The sequence below is a fragment of the Nyctibius grandis genome, chromosome Z, assembly GCF_013368605.1.
Source record: "Nyctibius grandis isolate bNycGra1 chromosome Z, bNycGra1.pri, whole genome shotgun sequence".
Taxonomy (NCBI): Eukaryota; Metazoa; Chordata; class Aves; order Nyctibiiformes; family Nyctibiidae; genus Nyctibius; species Nyctibius grandis.
In genome coordinates this window covers 44,639,165-44,658,564 of record NC_090695.1, presented here as the reverse complement: position 1 = coordinate 44,658,564, position 19,400 = coordinate 44,639,165, and positions in this window count along the sequence as shown.

Here is a 19,400-nt window from a genome sequence, read left to right as displayed (position 1 = left end):
TATATGATATTCAGTGGAACAAGTTAGAAAGGAATTATTGTAAAAGAAGTGTTTAATTTCTCTAGTGCTGTATACTGTAACACTGCTCACATTTTCAGACCCTGAAGTCCCTTTCTCCCAATAATTCTATTCCTGGGTAGTTATAACACAGTAATTTTCAAATACAGCAAATTATATCACAGTTTTTGAAACATGAAATAGTCCAAATGAGACTAAGAATCCAAGGCAGATTGTCTCTGAGATCAAGATAGACAATCCTACTCAGCTGTGGATAAAACCCTTGGGACAGATCACTATATTAATTTCCATTCATAGTCTAGCCTAAGGAAAGAATCCAAATCTGCAGAGGAAAAATGCTAAATGCCTTCATCTTTAGCGTTATTGTATTCCCGTGTATTTTCAACCCATGTTTTCACGGAACATCTCTAGCTGTATCTATTCAGTCTTGCAGGCCACTGATTCTTGGTTTATCTGTCTCCACCAGTTCTTGAACTGTGCTTGAGAAGATTACAGACAGTAGGAGAGCAGGGAGGAATTAAGTCTGTTCACCAAGCCAGTTTTCTCAGGTTCACACAGCTCTGCACAGACTTGATTCTGAGGTTCATGACAGACACTTTTGAAGAATGTGTCATTGCAGGCTCTCCATATATTGTTCCTCCCTTCCTGTCACACTGAGTACTCTCTGAAGAACTCTTAAGAGTATTTGTTCTGCACAACGCTTAATAGCATTCCCAGACAGAATTTACAGAGCTACAGCTACAGGCCACCCATCTTGTTTCAAGTACTTTAACAATTCCTGAAGATTTGGGGTTCAAAAGTTTTGAACCCATTCAATAAAGGTCTCTGTGTTTTTTGCTAAAGGATTGTACTGGACAAGAAAATATCTTTTGTTCAAAGAAAGATGAATATTTTGAATTTTTTTTACCAGCAACTGCCAGAACAGTGCCATTGTCTCTGACCCTATAAAAAACAGGCTGAGTGCTGCCAACTAGGAATGCTCAGAAAAAACATTCAATATGACAATGGGGAGGGGAGAAGGGTGAACGTACCTGATTTGTGGTATAGAGCTGTCAGCAAAGGACTGCCAGTAAAAACATGTCCCTCTTTTACAGGCTTTTCAAATTTTGAAGATTATGCAGGGAGAAATATGGGGGAAAAATGCTCCTAGCTAGTTTCGGAAAGTTCAGTCAAATGGATGAACGGATCACTGGGATGCTTCAGCTGTTAAGAAGCAGTCTGGTACGTAAAATCAGGGAAAAAACAGCTTTCTCGCCAGTGGCTGAATTAAACATAAAAATATGTCCAGCTCTCTGTACTGCACTAACTTAGACTATTTCCAGCCTTGGAGTTTTGAACTAATAGTTCTAAATCGTTGAAATTGCACCTTGCTTTACATCTTCTAAATCCCTGCTGGATCTTCAGATTAGGTTTTCATTAAGTCTCTACATCTTCAAAAGCAGTTTAAATCTATCACTTTAAGTGTGCATCATCTTATCATGTGCAACAAAGTTCTTCAAATCAGCATTTAATGGACTACTACAATATGTTGTGTAATAATTTGCAGTGTAAACCATCCCCAGGCTTTCTGGCAGTCAGGTCCCCAATGAAAAGTTTTTGATATGATCAGAAAGGAAGAAGAAAAAAAAACAAACAGAAGGATGAAGGAAAAAAATAAACCCAAACAGATAGGGAAAGGAAATATATCCAGATAGCTATATTATCTTTTCTAGAAAAGTCACTGACTAAATGGTAACTATGCTTAAGAACTGAGTCAAATCCAGATAGCTGAAATTGTTCTGGATTTCTTTTAAGAAAGCATCACTTCAGACTCCTGTGGAAAGAACGTGAGCAAAATGAGGGAAATGCTTTTGAACTTGGGGATATGATACATTAGAATTCCAAAGCAGACACTGATCAGTATTAAGCAATGAGATTTCATTTGCAGATCTCATGTAAAATTAATTTTTATAATTCTCTTAGTTCCTGTCTACATATACATATTTTTTCTCATTATCTACTTTATTACCATATTTGAATTCTCCTGTTCTATGTCTAGGAAACAAAGAGAGATAGGTATTTTACTATGACTTGATGAAAAATGCACTCTTGAATCTCAAACCACTGGTCCCATGAACTGAGGCGGAGTTCCCTCTAAAAATGTTAGTGTGGCATAAAAAAAGGGATAAAGTATTAACTATTCCATTGAATAATCAATTCAAGTGAAATTACTGCTAAAGTTATGTTGGGACGTGACATTTAAAGTGCTTCTTATGCAATGAGATTTTGCATTTAAAGTTCATGATTCAGTTTGACACATTCTTCTAATAGAACGTTTAGAAGCCACAGACTACAATATAATGCCATCAGCAGTGACCCATACCAACAAGCAAATTCAGCACAGTCACTCCTAGCAAATACACCTGAGTTCTTCCATTTAAGTATCAGGAAACATCTGACTGCTTAGCTAGCAAGATTTAACAAGATTACAGCCCAAGGAAGTATGGCTTCAGGCTGTTGTCACATTCACTCTAACTCATATTCATAACGTCTTCTGATCTATCTCTAGGCTCATGATGTGCAAGGGGAAAAAAACATACGGATTTTACTTTTCTGCCAGCTTTATAGCTAAATAAGAAGAAACAGGATCTGTAAAAGGAATTTATGCCACTACTTCATCAGTGTGGGTGAGAGGGGGAGGAAGAAGCCATGTGTAATCCATATCATATATAGGTTACATGAGTGAGGTGCTTACCTGCAGAGGAATTTGAACATCTATTGCAAACCATCCCCACCCCATTCCCTAGCGCTAGCAAAGTGTTATCAATGGGCAACCAGACTTCTAAATACGCTAAATATGAGCATGAGCGTAGCTTCATTTTGTCAAGTCCTTTTATTTCCACTTCACTTTGAAAGAGGTACATGAAATTGGAACAACTTGGCTTAATGATGTTGTTTATGCACACATTTTCTCAGTGGCAAATCACAAACAATTTTGTAGTATGGTACTGGAGTTTTAGCAAGGTCCAACGGACAAAATGAAGAAAAAATCATTTGTATTATGTATTTTCAGCTTACTACTACCGCCTGATGAAAAATATTTCGCATAGTATGTATATCCTAATGGGTTGTTAAAAGGCATATATTTCTAGATTTAGGGAAAACTCTCTCAGTTCTTCAGAAAGGGCTGAGTTCTGTCCTCTCTACTTCTTTCTGTGAGGTGCATAAAGTGCCTAAACTATGCATAAAATCAATGCGTCTGTCTAGAAAGGTTTTGTCTGTTGCTTAAAAAAAAAAAAGAAAAAAAAACGTTGTATAGGATTTGTTATATCAGAAGACATTTTAACCAAAGTTGTTAAAACAATGGTAAGCCACAATCTGAACCTCAGAAATTTTGGAGATGAGTCAGTCAGAACAGTAGAAGTTTCCAAGAAGTTACTTGAATTATCTGTCTCTCTCTGATCCTTGATCTAAAATATCAACAAAATATACATATATATACACACACATATATATATATATTTATGTCATATTCAGGATTCAAAAAAGAGTAGTGAGGAAGGGAGAGAGTACAGTTTTGTTATGTTAAGTTTTCTTCTCATGGTCCTCAGATAAATCACATGAGAAGCAAGAAATACAGGGAGGTAGAGCGACAAGATGACAAACCTTGTCTGTCATTGGCTGTATTTCAGAATGCTTAAATTTTATCCACATGAGTCTCTAACCTCAGATAAGACTATAAACCCAGAATGCTTTGGTATTTCTATCCTCAGTGAAGTAGTGACACAGGCATGAAATTTCAAAGCTTCAAGAATAAGCTGGACTTGGAAATTCCAGGTGAGACACTTTCATTAATAAAACTGATTACTTACTACTCGCATTTTTTAGTCAGCTGAGTCCTGTGTGATTATTCAAAAATCTAAAAGATTTTGAAAGATCTAGCACACATGTATGAGGTAACTGCAAGATATGTTTCTTCTCAGGAAATTAAAAAAGCAGGCACACACTATGGCTTGTACAAATATCTCTCAAACCTAAGCACATTTCAGATCATTATTTCTGGCCCAGAAAATTCAGTGGCCCCAGACAGCTACACGAAGCCTCTGCCAGGAAATTGAAGGGTGGCCATTGCAACAGCAGGAATTGGCCAAAGCAGTGCAAGCAGAAAAGAAACAAATTCAGATATTGATTCAGCAACTTTCCTTGGCAGCATCTGTCAACAGGCATTCCCGAGAACCCCAAATGGATTTTGAAAGCATCCTCCACAGTTGTATGTAAAAGTTTCCTCCAGCGTAGCAACACTTGTCAACACAGAATGGTGCCAATTCTACTTTTTTTTGTAGAAAAATAATAAATTGCATTCAGTGTGTTTGCCTTAAATCTCCATGGCTCTGGTGCAGAGGGCAACACCAAGGCCACACTTGGAAACACTCTTCAGATGTCAGATTTCAAGACCCTTTAGCATTTCCCCTAATTTCCGGAAAATATCTATCTGACCAACCTAGACACAGTTGAAACTCCCAGTCAATGAATACGCCCTTTCAGTGACTGAGGGGAGAAAAAAAAGTGCAACTTAATTATGTTCCCAGATATCTGAGAAAAAGAAACACATTGTTTTATGTTTGGCCTATCTTCAAGATAGTCTTTCCTTGATTAAACTTTTAAAAACACTAAGCAGGGTTCTAGAGGAGAAAAAAGTTTTTTATCTGAGGAGAAATATAACATATTGATATGCCCTGAGAGTCTTCATAAGCTAATATCCTTTACATAAAGTACTATATAGATCAAGAAATATAATTTCTACCAATTTGTCAGCTGTGGGAATGGCTGAATGTGGAAGTTTTTGTTCTCAAGCCTTGGGTAAATTAGATTCTCTTTTTTTTATGCAGTGGAACACTGCCAATTCCTTTCAACATATAGGCTGCTACTGAGGGCAAAGCGTGACAGTGACGAGGATGGAGGGCTCTGCTGCTGCAAGCAGGAGGAGGATTCCTGCCACTGTCACGCTGGCACCCTTGCTTTTCAGCACACATTCTGCTTCGCTGTCATTCAGCAGCTACAGGAAGAGATATATCATCTGAAGAAGACAAATATTTGATTTGGATGATTATCCTGCAGGTGTCTCATCATCACCACGATGCTTAGAATTACTAATTCTTTTCCTTCCATTTATGCATATCTTGCTGTGAATACAGATGTCATGGCACAGGTAATTAAGATTCTGATCAAAGTGACCCTTGACCACTCTTTCAAGGAGAGCCTCCTAATGGGGAATACCCTGTGCTGGAGGAGAGAAGAAACACCAGAAGTGATCCCAACAGAAGGCTTAGTTCGTCTCCTTTCCCATCTCTTCTTTCCCTCTAATGGAATCCTACTTAGGTAATGGTAATGAGGCATCTGTCAGGTTTCCTCAGTCCATTTCAGTGAGGCTTACACCCACATGTGGCTAGCTTTATTGGCTCCTGAAGTTGTACACAAACAAAAATAAATAAATAAGTCAGGTGCCAGCACAGGTATTATTAATTTTTAAAGCTATTAACAGTATTTGATATGACCTCCTAAGTATGAAGTATTGTTTAATTGTCTGCATTCCTTGTCTGGACTAGATGATATCACTCAAATCCTAGCCTGTCCCTTCATAAAGATCAAAGAGGATGCAATTTTGTGTGCACCTAATGAAAATCATTTTTCCTCACAATACTCCCCACCACAACTTACTTTCCTGATAGGTGATGTTAAAAGAGGGATAGATACCTTAAAAAATAATAACTTAATGGTATTCAAACAGCTTACCATGTTCAATCTATTGGATTGATTTTTACACTACAAAAATAAGAACATAGTTTTGTTTATTTATGGAATGACTGAGTACAAACGGAGATAGAAAAGCAAACTGGTAGCATCTCACCTCTTTTTAAAATCAAGTTAATTTTCAAATGACGAAACTAAATTGTGCCAAATCAGTCTTTTTCCACTAAAAAACATATTTTTTTTTTCCCTGAGGTTTTTGGCTATTCCATTGAACAGTGGTGGAGGAGACAATGTTTCACATTGATCAAAATTAAAACATCTTATTACATTAATTGCTGATATTTCCTCAGTAATATTCTGTTCTAGGAAGGTCCTTGATGTTCTGCTGCCTTTATCTCAGCTCAGAACAAAGCTAGTTTTGAGATACTGGGTAGTTCCCACAGGAAGGAAGCTATGATTTTTCAGCCACTTCTGAAAATTACATTTGGGAGAATGTGGTACTCTTCATATTTCTGTGGGTTTCTCTGTACAAGTTTCACAGGCAGAAATTTTTTTACAGGGTAGTGACACATTATGTGATTACACCTATATATATAATTAAGTTGTGACAATATAGACATATTACTGCTTTCTAATGTCAGCAGCAGAAGCCACTTTGCCAAATATTGCAGTGCTTCACTCTAGCAATTAGAAAAAGTACCATATGTGACTCTGTATTCAGTCTTTACACATGCTCCAATCAGGTTATTTGAGAGGTACCAGAGTTACAAGATAACCTGTGGTTTCCCAGCAGCCCATCTAATATCCAAAATTATATGCTTAGACAATCAGTACATGAAAGTTTCTATCCATTTTGTCAGGTAAACAAGGGCATGAATACACACCACTTAGGAGGCCTAAGCAGAGGAAAAGCAGGAGACGACTTGTTTTCTGAGTAGGCACCAAGTGCCTAGCGAGACAAGAGGGTGCTTGGGGCATGCTCTCCATGCCCGCCCCTATTTACTGGCTGCACTAGGTGTTTCCAGCCATTGCTCCCACTGCTGTGAACCTGCAGTTCTTCCCTTGTTGTAGTTGTTGGCACTAATGTCAGAAGGACCTCTGAAATGCTGCCTCTTTTGCCATTCTTGCGCTACAGTTCTCATCAAGACAGCCAGAATGCAGCCAGGTGTGAGTGGCGGAGGCAGAGCACCAACAAGTCTGAACTGAAGTGGCGGGGGAGCAGGGGTGGAAAAAAAGGAGGACTTTTCTTCCTGCAACAAAGGACAGGGAAAAGCCTAGTTAGCTACACAAAACTGCCTCAGGAAAAGGGACCAAGAACACATGTTATTGAGCATCCCTGGGACTCAAGCCTTCAGCCTCCGTTTCTCAGCCTGGATCTCTGATCAAAGATATTGGGACTTGGAGGGAAGTGGCAACATCATAGCTAGGAAATACAGACTTAATGAGATAACTTGAAGGCACTCTGCTGTTTTTAAGGAAAAAAAAGAAAAAAAAAAGCAACAGTTTATTTTTCTATCCAAACTAGAGTAGGATGTGTAGCCGCTTCTGAAACCTTGAAAATTTAGCAGCAGCTGTTGGAACTAGTTTAATTTGATGCTAAACAGAAATAATAAGGCTTGCCAGTTACATAGTTAAAAGGCAGTCAATTCATTCCCTTAAGCGTGTTTTCAGATACAACTTAGGTCCATCCGATCTGATTTGAAAGGCCACCCAGGATGAAAGCATATTTGTTGACTGAGTCACGAGAGGCAATCAGTAATAGAAGTCAGTAGTAGGAAAGAAATAGCATACCACTATTTGGGATAATGACATCTAGCTTTAAAAAGAAGAAGGTGGACATGAATCAGACTAAATTTGTTATTTTAATAATGGAAATGACCATTTGTCTAGGGGACTCCTTTTCCTAGACAGCAAAGTAGTAGACACTAGAAGGCAGATGTTTTCAGGCTCAGTAAAACAAAGTGACTGCTATTAATTAATCAATGTTATCAGTTTCTGATTGGTTTAAAACTGCACAAATACTTATATCCCAATACTCAGAAATACCTTCTTGCACCCTGTTTAAACAGCAGGCAGATTAGGAGCACAGAAGGGGATGCAGCAACAAGTCCCCATTTTTGACAGGGTCAGGTTTCTGGTAGCTTGAGCCTTTCCTACCTGCTGCCAGGCCCCAGGGCAGGAGGTGCTAAATAATGCTGTAAACAGCAGAAATGTTGGAGGCATGGTCACTCCCAAGCAACCCTAACTTCCTTAACAGGAGAGGCAAAACAGCATTTTCCCATCTGTTGCAGGGAATAAATAACCCACAGCTTCTTCTGCTCACCTCTGCCGCAGCTGCAGCTGCTTAATTTCCTCTGACACACACCTGGGTGGCCCCAGCTACACACTGCCTTCCTTGGGCTGGCCAGCCACAACAAGCAGACCTTCACCAAATATGATCTCTGCTAAGGATCAACTCATATATCAAGGGGATGAGGGGGAAAGAATCCCAGGCTGTAGCTAGTCAGGGTTTATGGTAGGTTTGGTTTTTCTGCTGTGCTCTTGCTCTAGGAAGGCAGCTTGCATTTCTCAAGTACAATCTAAGCAATCAATCTTCTGTTTCATTTCCCCCAGCCTAGCCGAGAAATCTCTTGGAATTGCTTTTCTCAAGTCTCCAACTAACAAGGTGGTAATATATACTTATATATATAAAAAAGCGCCATGTATTCTATATATGTATTACATGTATCTCCTGCTCCGGGAGATGAAACACAGGTAGCAAGACATTGAAGTTACCAGTGCCCTGCTGCGGCTGTTCAGAGCGAGCTGTCAGGCTCATGCACATTTAGTTATCATAACTGCAATTCTTCACTCTCTAAGAAGTATCTGAATGTTTCAATTAAATATAAAATAATTAATTTTGTTTCTAACTCAGAGTCTCCAGCTGGAAATGTCATCTTCCTTCATATTGAACCTGACATAAACTGGACTTAAGAGTGAAGAGCAAGAAATACTAAAAATGAGAGAACAGGAATTAAAACAAACACATTGGTATGCAACCCAAGAGAAGTCAATTAGCATGCAGAGTGAATCAGAAATCCCATATCTATGAACACAAAGATAGAAACATTTAAAAATTAGGATTTGTTGAAAAGTGCAAATTTATTTGATATATATTAGAGAAAACAAATTGTAAATTTTGAATGTTTTCAGCTTTCAATGCTCAAAACCTGACACTTCTTGCTACATTCTATGTTAAGAATTGTATGAAAGCTTACATTTATAGAAGTTTTGCTAGCGAATAATTTTTATAGGTAATTTGTTGTTACAATATTTATGAAGTAGGAAAACTCACATATGACAGCCATTTCAAAAAGTTCATACTATAACAGAAACTGATTCAAAAACATTTTCTAAGCCTGCAAATTTGGCCAACCGTATTTTTTTTGTGAAAGAAACAAATTTAAAAGAGAAGAGGCCAAAGAACAAAATAGAATCAGGGAGACACCTCTATATAAAGGCAGAATGAGATTATTTAGTTCACGGAGGATGAAGTGGGAGGCACGTAGAACAATTTAGGGAAAGCTCTGATTTATTCTTCCAAATAGCATGAGAGCAGGTGGAAAGTGAAAGCAACGAAATTTCAGAAAGGCCTTTGGTCTATAATTAATTTGTGGAATACATCGCTGTAATAGCTCACCGAGGTCTTGAGTTTGGCCACTTACATGGTTAATAAGAATAGCCAGAAGTTGTACAGAGTATAAATGTATTCTTATAAAGACGTAGATTTCAGGACAACTACATTTTTCTACTTTTTATTGGTTATTGCCAAAGAGAGTACAAGTTTTTCCTGCAAAAAGGGAAACAACGGTGTACTGAACTTCAATGAAAATGTCATTTTTTCCTTTTATGTATTTCGATTGCTTGAGATCTAAATAAAATTATCTTCTGACTTGAAGCGAGACATTTCACATTTTTTCAGCCATTTTTAATAAAGCAATGCTATGTAAATGAAAAGAGAGAGAGTCAGTCACTGTTCCTGCAAAACTGTGGAGAGGAGGAGAAAATTATGATAGTAGTAGTTTTTGCTGAACAAGTTATTCTGGCTGCCATCTGCGGAGATAAGAAGGACTTACCAGCTAAAAGCCACAAGGTAATTCTGCCTGTCTGCCTGTGGGAGACGTTGCAGCTCCCATCTCCCACAACAAGGAGCCATACTGCCTTCATAGTGGGGGTCTAATTAGGAGTTACCAGTCACTTCCATCTCCTGTAAATCTGTTGCTTCTGGACCTGCACGCAACTCCTGTATCCAAGTCCCAGTTAATTTTACTGTCTCAGCCTAATCTGTTCTCATAGACGCAAACAGCAGCTTTAGTCCAGGGTCATGCTGGGAGTAAAATGACCAGGGCAATGGAGTTGACGACCAGCAAATGCATGCCTGTGGACAATGGGGACAGGCAGAGTTACCGCCTCACCCTCCTTCCCTGTGTATGGGTATAGGCCCAATAGTGTGCTCTTGGACCCCAGCATAGGGCTTGTGAACTGCCAAAGTTGGCAGGAGAGGGCAAATATCCCTGATCAACAGATGTGGAGAGAAGAAATAAACTGCAAGGTTTTCCAATTCCATCGGTGTAAATTTAAGCTGAGAACCCCAAACATTTGGGGCCTAATTTTTTCAATTTCATCCAAAAATGAGACAGTCAGGTCTGTCCAGCTTTGTCTCTCTTTTCTGCCATGTTTGGAGGGACAGTGGACGCATCCAGAGTGTGACCACCAGTGGCACCCAACAGCTACTTGGCTGGCAGAAGGCAACTGATCATCTCCAACCCAGGTCTGTCCCCTCAGTGCCATGCATGTGCTGGATGTGGCAGTGCTGTGGTGGTGAGGAAGAGCTGCTTCAGGAGGTTTTGGAGGCCATGGTCTCCTTCCTGCCAGCCACTCGGCAGGCTTGCGTGCTTTGTTTGACCTCTGGATGCCATGCAAATGCTTGTGCTCATGAAGCAGAAGTAATCCCGGAGGGAAGAAGAGGGTGGCCACGATGGGAATACCAATGGGGAAGAGCCCAGCACTGCACCAAAATGAAGGCCAGGAACATGCTGGAGGAGGGAAGGGCCCCGTCCGGGCATCCAGCACCTGGGACATAGGAGGCACTTGGACTCTGGTTTCCTTCTCTTGGAGCCACAACCAAAGGACAGGGAAGCAAGGAAGGGCCATCGAGGGTCCCTGCAAAACAGCAGCAGCCAGGCAGCACTGCCTGGCATGGTGTCTGCAAGCACATCGATGTGGTAGCACGCTGGCTGTGGCCACAGCACTTAGCAAAAAGCAGCAATCAAAGGAAAAAAAAAAACCCACACAAATGAACAAGCAGAGAACCTAATTATAGTTTTCCAATATAAAAGAAGCAGTGAGGGTCGGGTCACGCCGAGCCTGGAGAGCCACTGCTCACGCGTTCGGTGGCAGGCGCTGCTGTTTTCCTGGGTTTGTGCTTCCTACATTCCTATTGTTTCAATAGCAGATGGGAAGGGCAACATAAGGGAGTCTGTCTTCCCTCCCTCTCACTTAATCACTTCCATCCCTCTCTGGATGCTGATGAGGGAAACTGCAAGAGTTAACAGGGGGGAAGTAAAATGAAAAGGGAAAAGAGAGGGGGACTGGCACAGCACACAAATCAAAAGCAACTTGTATCACCAAAGGACTGTTTGCAAGGTCCAGCCATGCTGGCAATAGCCTTCCTTCACATTCACCTTGTAGTGGGGAGAACGAGGCTCCCTGTGGCCCCAGGGAGGGCGGGTGATGGAGGGGTGGGGGATGAGGATGAGGGCAGAGGAGAGAGAGGCAGAGAGGCAGGCAGCGGAGGGAGGGGGAGCAAAGGGAGAGGAAAAAAAGAGTGCAAATCCAAATGTCGATTTGTAGACACAGTGAGGAGAGCCTGCTGGCTGACAGGCTGATTTATTGGATTCTTCCAGTTAATCACTGCCGGCCTGTGGCCAAACGGATCTCCAGCAAAGCTGAAAGGCAGCCGAGGGAAACAGGCTTATAAGCATAAAGCCGCATAATGGTGTTCAATGAAGTGTGAGACTTTTAGTTCAGTCTCAGTGAGCCAGCCGCATCGCCGGAATGTCAAAGAGGGATTGTGGGTGGAAAAATTATGGATTTAAACTGCTAGCTGTAAATGAGGTCAATATGTCTGGTTCATAAACAGTCCGAGCCTATTCCAAGAATGCAGTGAGGGGGAAAATTAGCGTGAAGCCAACACTGTAGACAAACCTCATTGAGATATAATTGCAGCTATAAATACAAGCGAAAAGCTTACCAAGTGCAATAAAATACAGACACAGTTTTTTATCTACCCCCCCACACACATATTTCCTTCTTTCAATCTATGCATTTGTTAAGTGTTGTGCATCTATAATGTTCGCCCCCCCCTTCTTTTCCCTCTGACACCCAGGGTTGAAATTAATTGAGTGTTCTTGATCTCCCATTCCATTTTATTCAGGCAAGATTGGAAAAAATCAAAAGAGCACATCTAAAGCATTTTTTTCCCTTTTGCCTTTCTATTTGAATCAGGTTGAAATCTGTTAAAAAAAAAAAAAAAAGAGGCATTGCGACTTTTTTATATCTTAAAAAATGCAGTAAAATGTCTTTTTAAGCTAATACATCTGTTAGATCATTTGAATCTCAATTTAATGAGGTGACATCAGAGGCAAGTATTGGATCCTATGGAGAGTCTCTTTCATAAGATACCTGGTCTTTCCTCATGAAACTTTGACTTTAAATTAATATGATATTTCAGATTTTTTTTTTCCTGTGGGTATTTTATTACTGTATGGGAGGGGAGGGGAAACAGCACCAAAGGACAGGAGGACAGACACTGAGCAATATGCCTTACCCAGTTTGAAAACTGCTACAGTAATAAATTGAAGTCTAATGGCTATGGTCAGGCTGTTTTTTCCCCTAAGCCAATTGATTTAAATGGCAGTAATTTGGCTAGCAAGGCTAGTCCTGTTTAAATTAAACCCATTAATATAATAGCACTGGTCTTGAATGAAATCCATCTGTAGCAGAGCCACCACCGGTCAGTGGTTTAATAGCTGTCCAGGGATGTCCTGAAAACACCCACATCCGTACAAACAAGAATAACAGATTAAAACCAGGATCCAGAAAAACCTCCTGTTTCACTAAGGAAAAGGAAGCGTGAAAAACACTGTCAAATAAAGATGGAAAATAACATTATTTTTTTCAGCAAGACAGGCATTTAAGCAGCAGAGGTTTATTATAATCAGGGAGGGAAAAATCACAAACCTTTATTCTTCCTCTGGAAGCACAATATGCAACTTCTTTCTGTTGTCATTATGTATATGTTTTCACAAACTCCTGCCCTTCCAACTCCCTTTCCTCACCTAGGCAATTACATTTAAATTTGTTGGCCTAATGATCTATACATGTGTTGACTGATGTAAAAAGTCTGTTTCAGAAAATATTACATGGAGCATGAGTCCCAAAAAGAACACTGAAATGTATATGAGGATTAGCATCCAATATAGAAAGCTTATTCTTGGCAGAGGCCTTCACAATGTGGTTAGGATTGATCTTTTAACTTCCTCCCCCATTGTTCTTGATTCCCGTTGTGGCAGGCTGCTATATATGGTGAGGCAATTTCTTTCCCTGCTTGAGGGACTATGCAGGATTTTCCTTGGACCTATTTAATGTCAAGCCTTGCCTGTGGGAACTTGAGGATGCAAGTCTTCCATTTTGAAGAAAGCATCTCTGAGCTTCAGTCTCACCTTTGTGAGATCAATAGCACCTTCAAAGTAGTTCTTTTGAAAACCGCCTTATAGTTTCCCTCTTTAGCCAGCAACCCCACTGTATTAAAAAGGCTGAGTTAATTTTATATTTTGCTTGGTTGTGTCCCACTGACCTACATATTGCTATTTTAAGTTATGATTCATTGTGTTGGACCTCCGTCAACTTCAGGTGAAGTTGCTTACTCCACTGGACACGAGATTAGTGTTGAGTCTTGCATGTAATAAATATTATATTTTTGTTTTAATTTAGTTTTGCACTTTTCAACAGAGCAAATGAGTGCTGTTTTGGATGAAATAGCATCAGATGTGTTCTGTATCCTTTTGTGTATACAGCTGAAGAATACAGATCTTAAAATGTGCTTTGGGGTTTTAATAATTTGCCACAGTCTCCTGCCTCAGCACCTCTGTAAAGACAGCAAAAAAGAAAAGACTGTTTCACTACTGTCTATGGCAAACAATCCTCCAGTAATTCTGCCCCATAACTACATGCTCCTCTGAACTAAAAAGAATGAACAGCACATCCTCAGCTTTTTTCCTAGACAGTATTTATAAAACTGCCTCAAGTTAAGGTTGCCTGACATTTTCCATTATGAGTCCCTGCTTTCAGTTGCTTACCACTTTTCTTTATTTAACTGAACAGAAAAATTTCTAAGTGTCTATGGACAATGCAGCAAAAGATGGTGAGGTCTAGAGGTTTTGCTATTCAAACTTCACTGTATTTTTTTTAGGAGCATAGAGCTGTGCCCTCTTACTTTGTCCAAACTTACAAAAAGCTGTGAGAACAGCATTAGTCATATGCTTAGGACAGACTTAATTTTTGTGTATGTAAAATGTTCGTAGATACAGCATGTAAAAATCACTGTGACCAAGAGGGCCAGAGTTTGAAGTGTTTAGCAGGCTTGGTCTGCCCATGCTGTCCTTGACCAGACATAAACTGGTGTGAATGGAAAGCTCTGATAATACTTCAGCATTGCAAAAATCTTGGTCTAATATGCAGGAGTCAGAGGCAGGTTTTATCAGCTTGTGTTCAGTTCTGAGCTAACCCATGCACAAAATTTCCAGTCAGTTCAGGGCTTGTGCAGAGCAAGCCCATATCTTTCAGAAACAGACCATGTGGACATTGTCTTAGACTGTTACCTTAAAGGAGGAAACACGATGAACTAGATCAAGCAAAAATAAAATTATATTTAACATATAACCTTATCCCAGAATGGTCACACAAATAAATGCTTTCACAGTACTTTATGAGCCATCCACCAGCCTCACAATATAAGACTCCCTGGTCAGCTCAGAAGTTCTATCCCACAGCAAAGCGATTCCTAAAGAAATTACCTCAATCGACATGAGGGCAGATATTTCCAGTCACATTTCAGTTGAAAAGTCAATATGACAAAGCATATTTCTTTCCAGATCCTTGGAAAAGGGAATGGTATCTGGGTATGAGTTTGGAAACAGGAGTTACCACAAACGGCTGTAGCTCACATGCTTTGGCTGATAACTTTTCTGTCACCTGCTTACAAGCTTCAGTAGCTAGATTAAGACTAAGAAACTGAGGGTTTAATAGCCCCTTTGAACACCGTGAGCAAGTCACATACATATACACACGCCAGGCAGCTGCCCAGTAATAATTTAGGGCTAAAAAACGTGGATGGTTTTTAGGTGGAGCCAGGAAATACATCTGGTCCATGACTGTACGTTCTTGCTGTGCTCCGCAATTTCATTTTAGTTAGCATAGAAATGTTGAAAGTGACCAAATGACAGCATTTTAAAGCAATTGATGATCATTCTTTGATCAGTCGTTACCAAAGGCAGTATATCAGAACATGCAAAACTCTGTGGAATTTGTATCTTGTTTCTATTAAAGATACATGATCTTGCAGGTATTGCAATACAAAGAAAAATGGGTGATTTTACTGCTTACAGAGCTATCATTCCTTTCTGTTTTTATGGTTTTCTGTATATTACACTTCCAGAGAATGAATAAGGTTATCTGGAGGAGACGTAAATTATCTTACAGCAAAGTACTGCAAGTCGTTTTGTGACAGGCCTTTTCTGTAAAATTCGCCTTTTAGTGTTTGAGTTTGTATTGAGGGTGGGGGACAAACAGTGGCCTTCAGTGTTGGCAGCCCCTGACATTAAAAAATCTTTAACACACTTGCAATCGTATGATGTTCAAAGCATTCTCTTCTTACAGACATTTTGAAAATTTTACTGTTGTTTTCTCCACTTTACTCAATTTGGTTTGCAAGCCTAGCTGTAGACAGAGACCAAGGTGGTTTGAGAGAGCTATTATAAGAATACAAAAACTTCTAATCCAAAGAGCTTTCAATTAAACCAACGAAGAGAGTGAAATTATTAAGGAGCGCACAGGAACATCCAAGGCAAGAAGATGTAGATCACTCTCTCTCATTTGAGCCCATTCCTCTTTTTGACTTTCCCAAAGCTGAGATCAGAGAGTCATATTATATTGCTTAGCAGAATCTTTTGTAAGAAAAGGTACAGTAACTTTCCCTTGATTTAAAAAGTCATTCTTTGTTTGCCATTTTCCTTAAATCTTAAGTCCCAATGTCTGCACTACTATTGTAAACAGGGCACTCAACACGTCCCCAATTTCCATCAAATTCTACAAGACATCAATGAATGCTAAGCAAAATGCTGTAGTGAGCCCATTGCTGTATCTTTGGGCACTCTTACCACCTACTCTGTTACAGAGTCTATCACAAGCTTCCCAAACACAAGACATCACAAGGTGCCCCTGCTTTACACCACTGAACTAAATTGCCATTAAAAGCTAGCATACCTCTCCTGCTTTTGTGTGCAAGTGGTAAAGAATTTGCTAAGAATATTGACTCCCTTAATTTTTGGTACTGCAATCTTAGTTAGCTGATAGATGTTTTTGTAGTTTACGGTAGCTTATGAAAGGCTTGAGACTAAAATCTTTGACAAAAACAGGGCTTGCTAAAGTATATGTAGGACACTGACACATTTACAGCATATGGATCCTGTAACAGAATCCTAAAGACTATCCCATCAAATATTTGCTGTGTTCAAGTATTCTGAATGGGCTTAATATTTTGTAGAGAAATTAAAAAATGAGCACAGCACCTTGCCTCAAGAACTCAATGTGATTGCCATGGACTCTTCTCTTTAAAGTGAAGTTATTGCACGTGAGAAGTACTGGATTGACAGGGAACAAGCACCTTGCAGAGAACAATTTTATTTCTATTCAAACTGTTTGTTTTTGGTATTAGAAAATCTTCTCTAACACAGTGTTTTAATTCACTAGAAATTACCAAATGAGGAAATGATGAATTGTTTCAAATGTTTGCCAGGATTCTATTTACTAAAAAAAATAGAGAGAGAGGGGGAAAAAAGAGAAGTTCACGATGCTATTGTCATTTTACTTTCAATCTATCAGTGATTGTGTCATGAAATGAAGTAATATAAATGATAATAATGTGTTGTTATGACTCTCTGTGTCATTTGCATTATGTGACATTCTGAATTTTTCAATTCAAGTGTTCAGAACAGAAAGTGTTGTCTTTGTTCAAGTATTGGCAAGTACCTGCTGGCTGAGTTCCCTGTAAAAATACATCTTTTGGAGTATCTTCAGTTAAAATTATTCATTCATTTGCTAGAAATGGTGCCCTCAAACCTATAAAATTATGGGTACATAGCCACACATTAAGACCTGTCTATGAACATACTATATAGGTTCACGTGTACCTGAGGCCCGCAGATGAGCCAGTAGTATACACATTAATATATTCTGCATTGTGTGTGTTCATAAATATAGGGTTTCTGATGGCAGGAAGGACAGCATACTTCATTTTCATGAGTTAGGAATGACTGCATAACTCACAGGTGGCAGAGCAAAGCAAAGCCACTAATGGATTCTGTACAGTCATCTCTACTGGATGAAAATAAAATTCCATCACAGTGTCCACCATCACACATTATATTTATACCATATCAGAGTCTTATGTCTACTGAGTAACTAAACTTTTTGTTACCCTTTGCTGAAGAAATTAATACCATTGAAGAAATAAAAAGATATATTGCCAGGTTTTATTTGCCACTGGCAGGGTCTAAATATGTATTTCATACAAGTAAACACACACATACACACACATTAATAATGTGGTGTTTTTCCTAGTCCATTTCTGAGAGCCACTGGAATGAATTCATCTGTCCCCTGGATATGATGGAATTTTTGCTCCTTAGATTTATACATCTGGGGTTTTACATCTTTGCATTTTCCGAATGTGATTCTGGAGTTGCTGTGGTGTAAGAATAACTCCTGGAAAACAACACATGCAATCAGCTTACAAAGAAACAGAATTAACCCTTTGTCCCTGATTTAGCTGTAGAGGCATACTTACCACCTTTCCCACCTAAAGGACAGCAAAACGTAACAGCAATAATTAAGCTAAGTCTGAGACAGATACATCATCTGGAAATAGGTCTGTGTGTTATTGCTGGCAACAAATGATCATGAATACAGTAGGAATCAAAACAGGTGAGAAAAAAATCATCTCTATGCAATGTTGTTGAATAGCAGTATGCAATAAGTTGCATACAGAGATACAGAAAAAAATTAAGCTGCGTCACTATAAAGCTCTACACTCAGTGCTCTTTTGCTGCTGTCTTTTCAAATTGACTGTCCTACTATCCACATCAGCAACAATGCAAAATAGAAGCTCCTTTTCCTTTTCTAAAACCTACACACCTATCTGATCTTATTGTTACAACCCAGATTTTCTTCGTTTGAAGAGTGCTTAATTTTCTTTAGAAGCTAGTAACCATTCCAAGAAGTGCCATAAAGTGTCATTAGCTTGGCTAAGTAGATTTTGGAGGATGTGGGTAGGATCTCAAGCAAGATTTTGTGCCAATTTTTACATTTGAAAAGGAGCCTAAAAATAAAAAATCAGGTGGGACAGAAGCCACAGTTCAGTTCAGGGAAGCCAAAATGTAGTTTTTACCTGTTACTTTTTTTTTTGAAGCACAAGCAGAAAAATAAAGAAGCCAGCTCTCTGAAATATCTCTTTCCATGATGTCTTCAAAATTTTTTTTTCAAGTTAAAGGATCTTGTTAAATTTGGAGGTCTAAGCACTTATAGCCAAAAACTGCATATGCAGTCTTGAAAGCCACACAACTGGACAGCATTGTATAGTAGGATGCACATCCAGTATTTCAAAATCTTACCAGGAAAAGGTATCTCACAGTAACTAATGTGTCATCATTGATCCTCTCAAATCAAACAATTGCTTTGATGAAACAACTTTTGAATTGTTGCCTGCTTGTACTGGATGGATGCTCTCCAGCTTGCTGAAACACTAGCTAGACAACTCTTTCATTTAGCCACCTAATTTCTCTTCTGCTAAAATGATAAGGTGCCCCCAACTATAGTGACTTCAGTGAGTTACTCACTATTTACATCAAGATAAAAGAGAACAAAACGTATTTAGATCTACAGAAAATTTTTGAACAATATGAAGAAAATTTTTTTAGCTTGCACAGGGGAATAAGACTGCATATAACCCAGGCTTTAATTGGCTTACCAGCATGGGAAGACAGAGAATATTACAATATTACTGTGATTTTTTTTTTTTTTCATTAAAGGGTCAATGTATGCAATGTCATATCCTACTCAGGTGGGAAGTGGCCTTTTCAATTTTGCCACCTCTTATGTATTTTTTTTTTTAAAAAAAGCATGCTGCATAGAAGTATTTATGGAATATTATCTTCTGCATAGCTCTGGTATCTTAAAGTGCAAAACAAATACTCTAGGAGCTGCTGCCACACTTCAGAGCAAGGATTTCTGAGGCAATATTAAAGTAATGTTGCAACTACTGAAGTTCTAGTGGC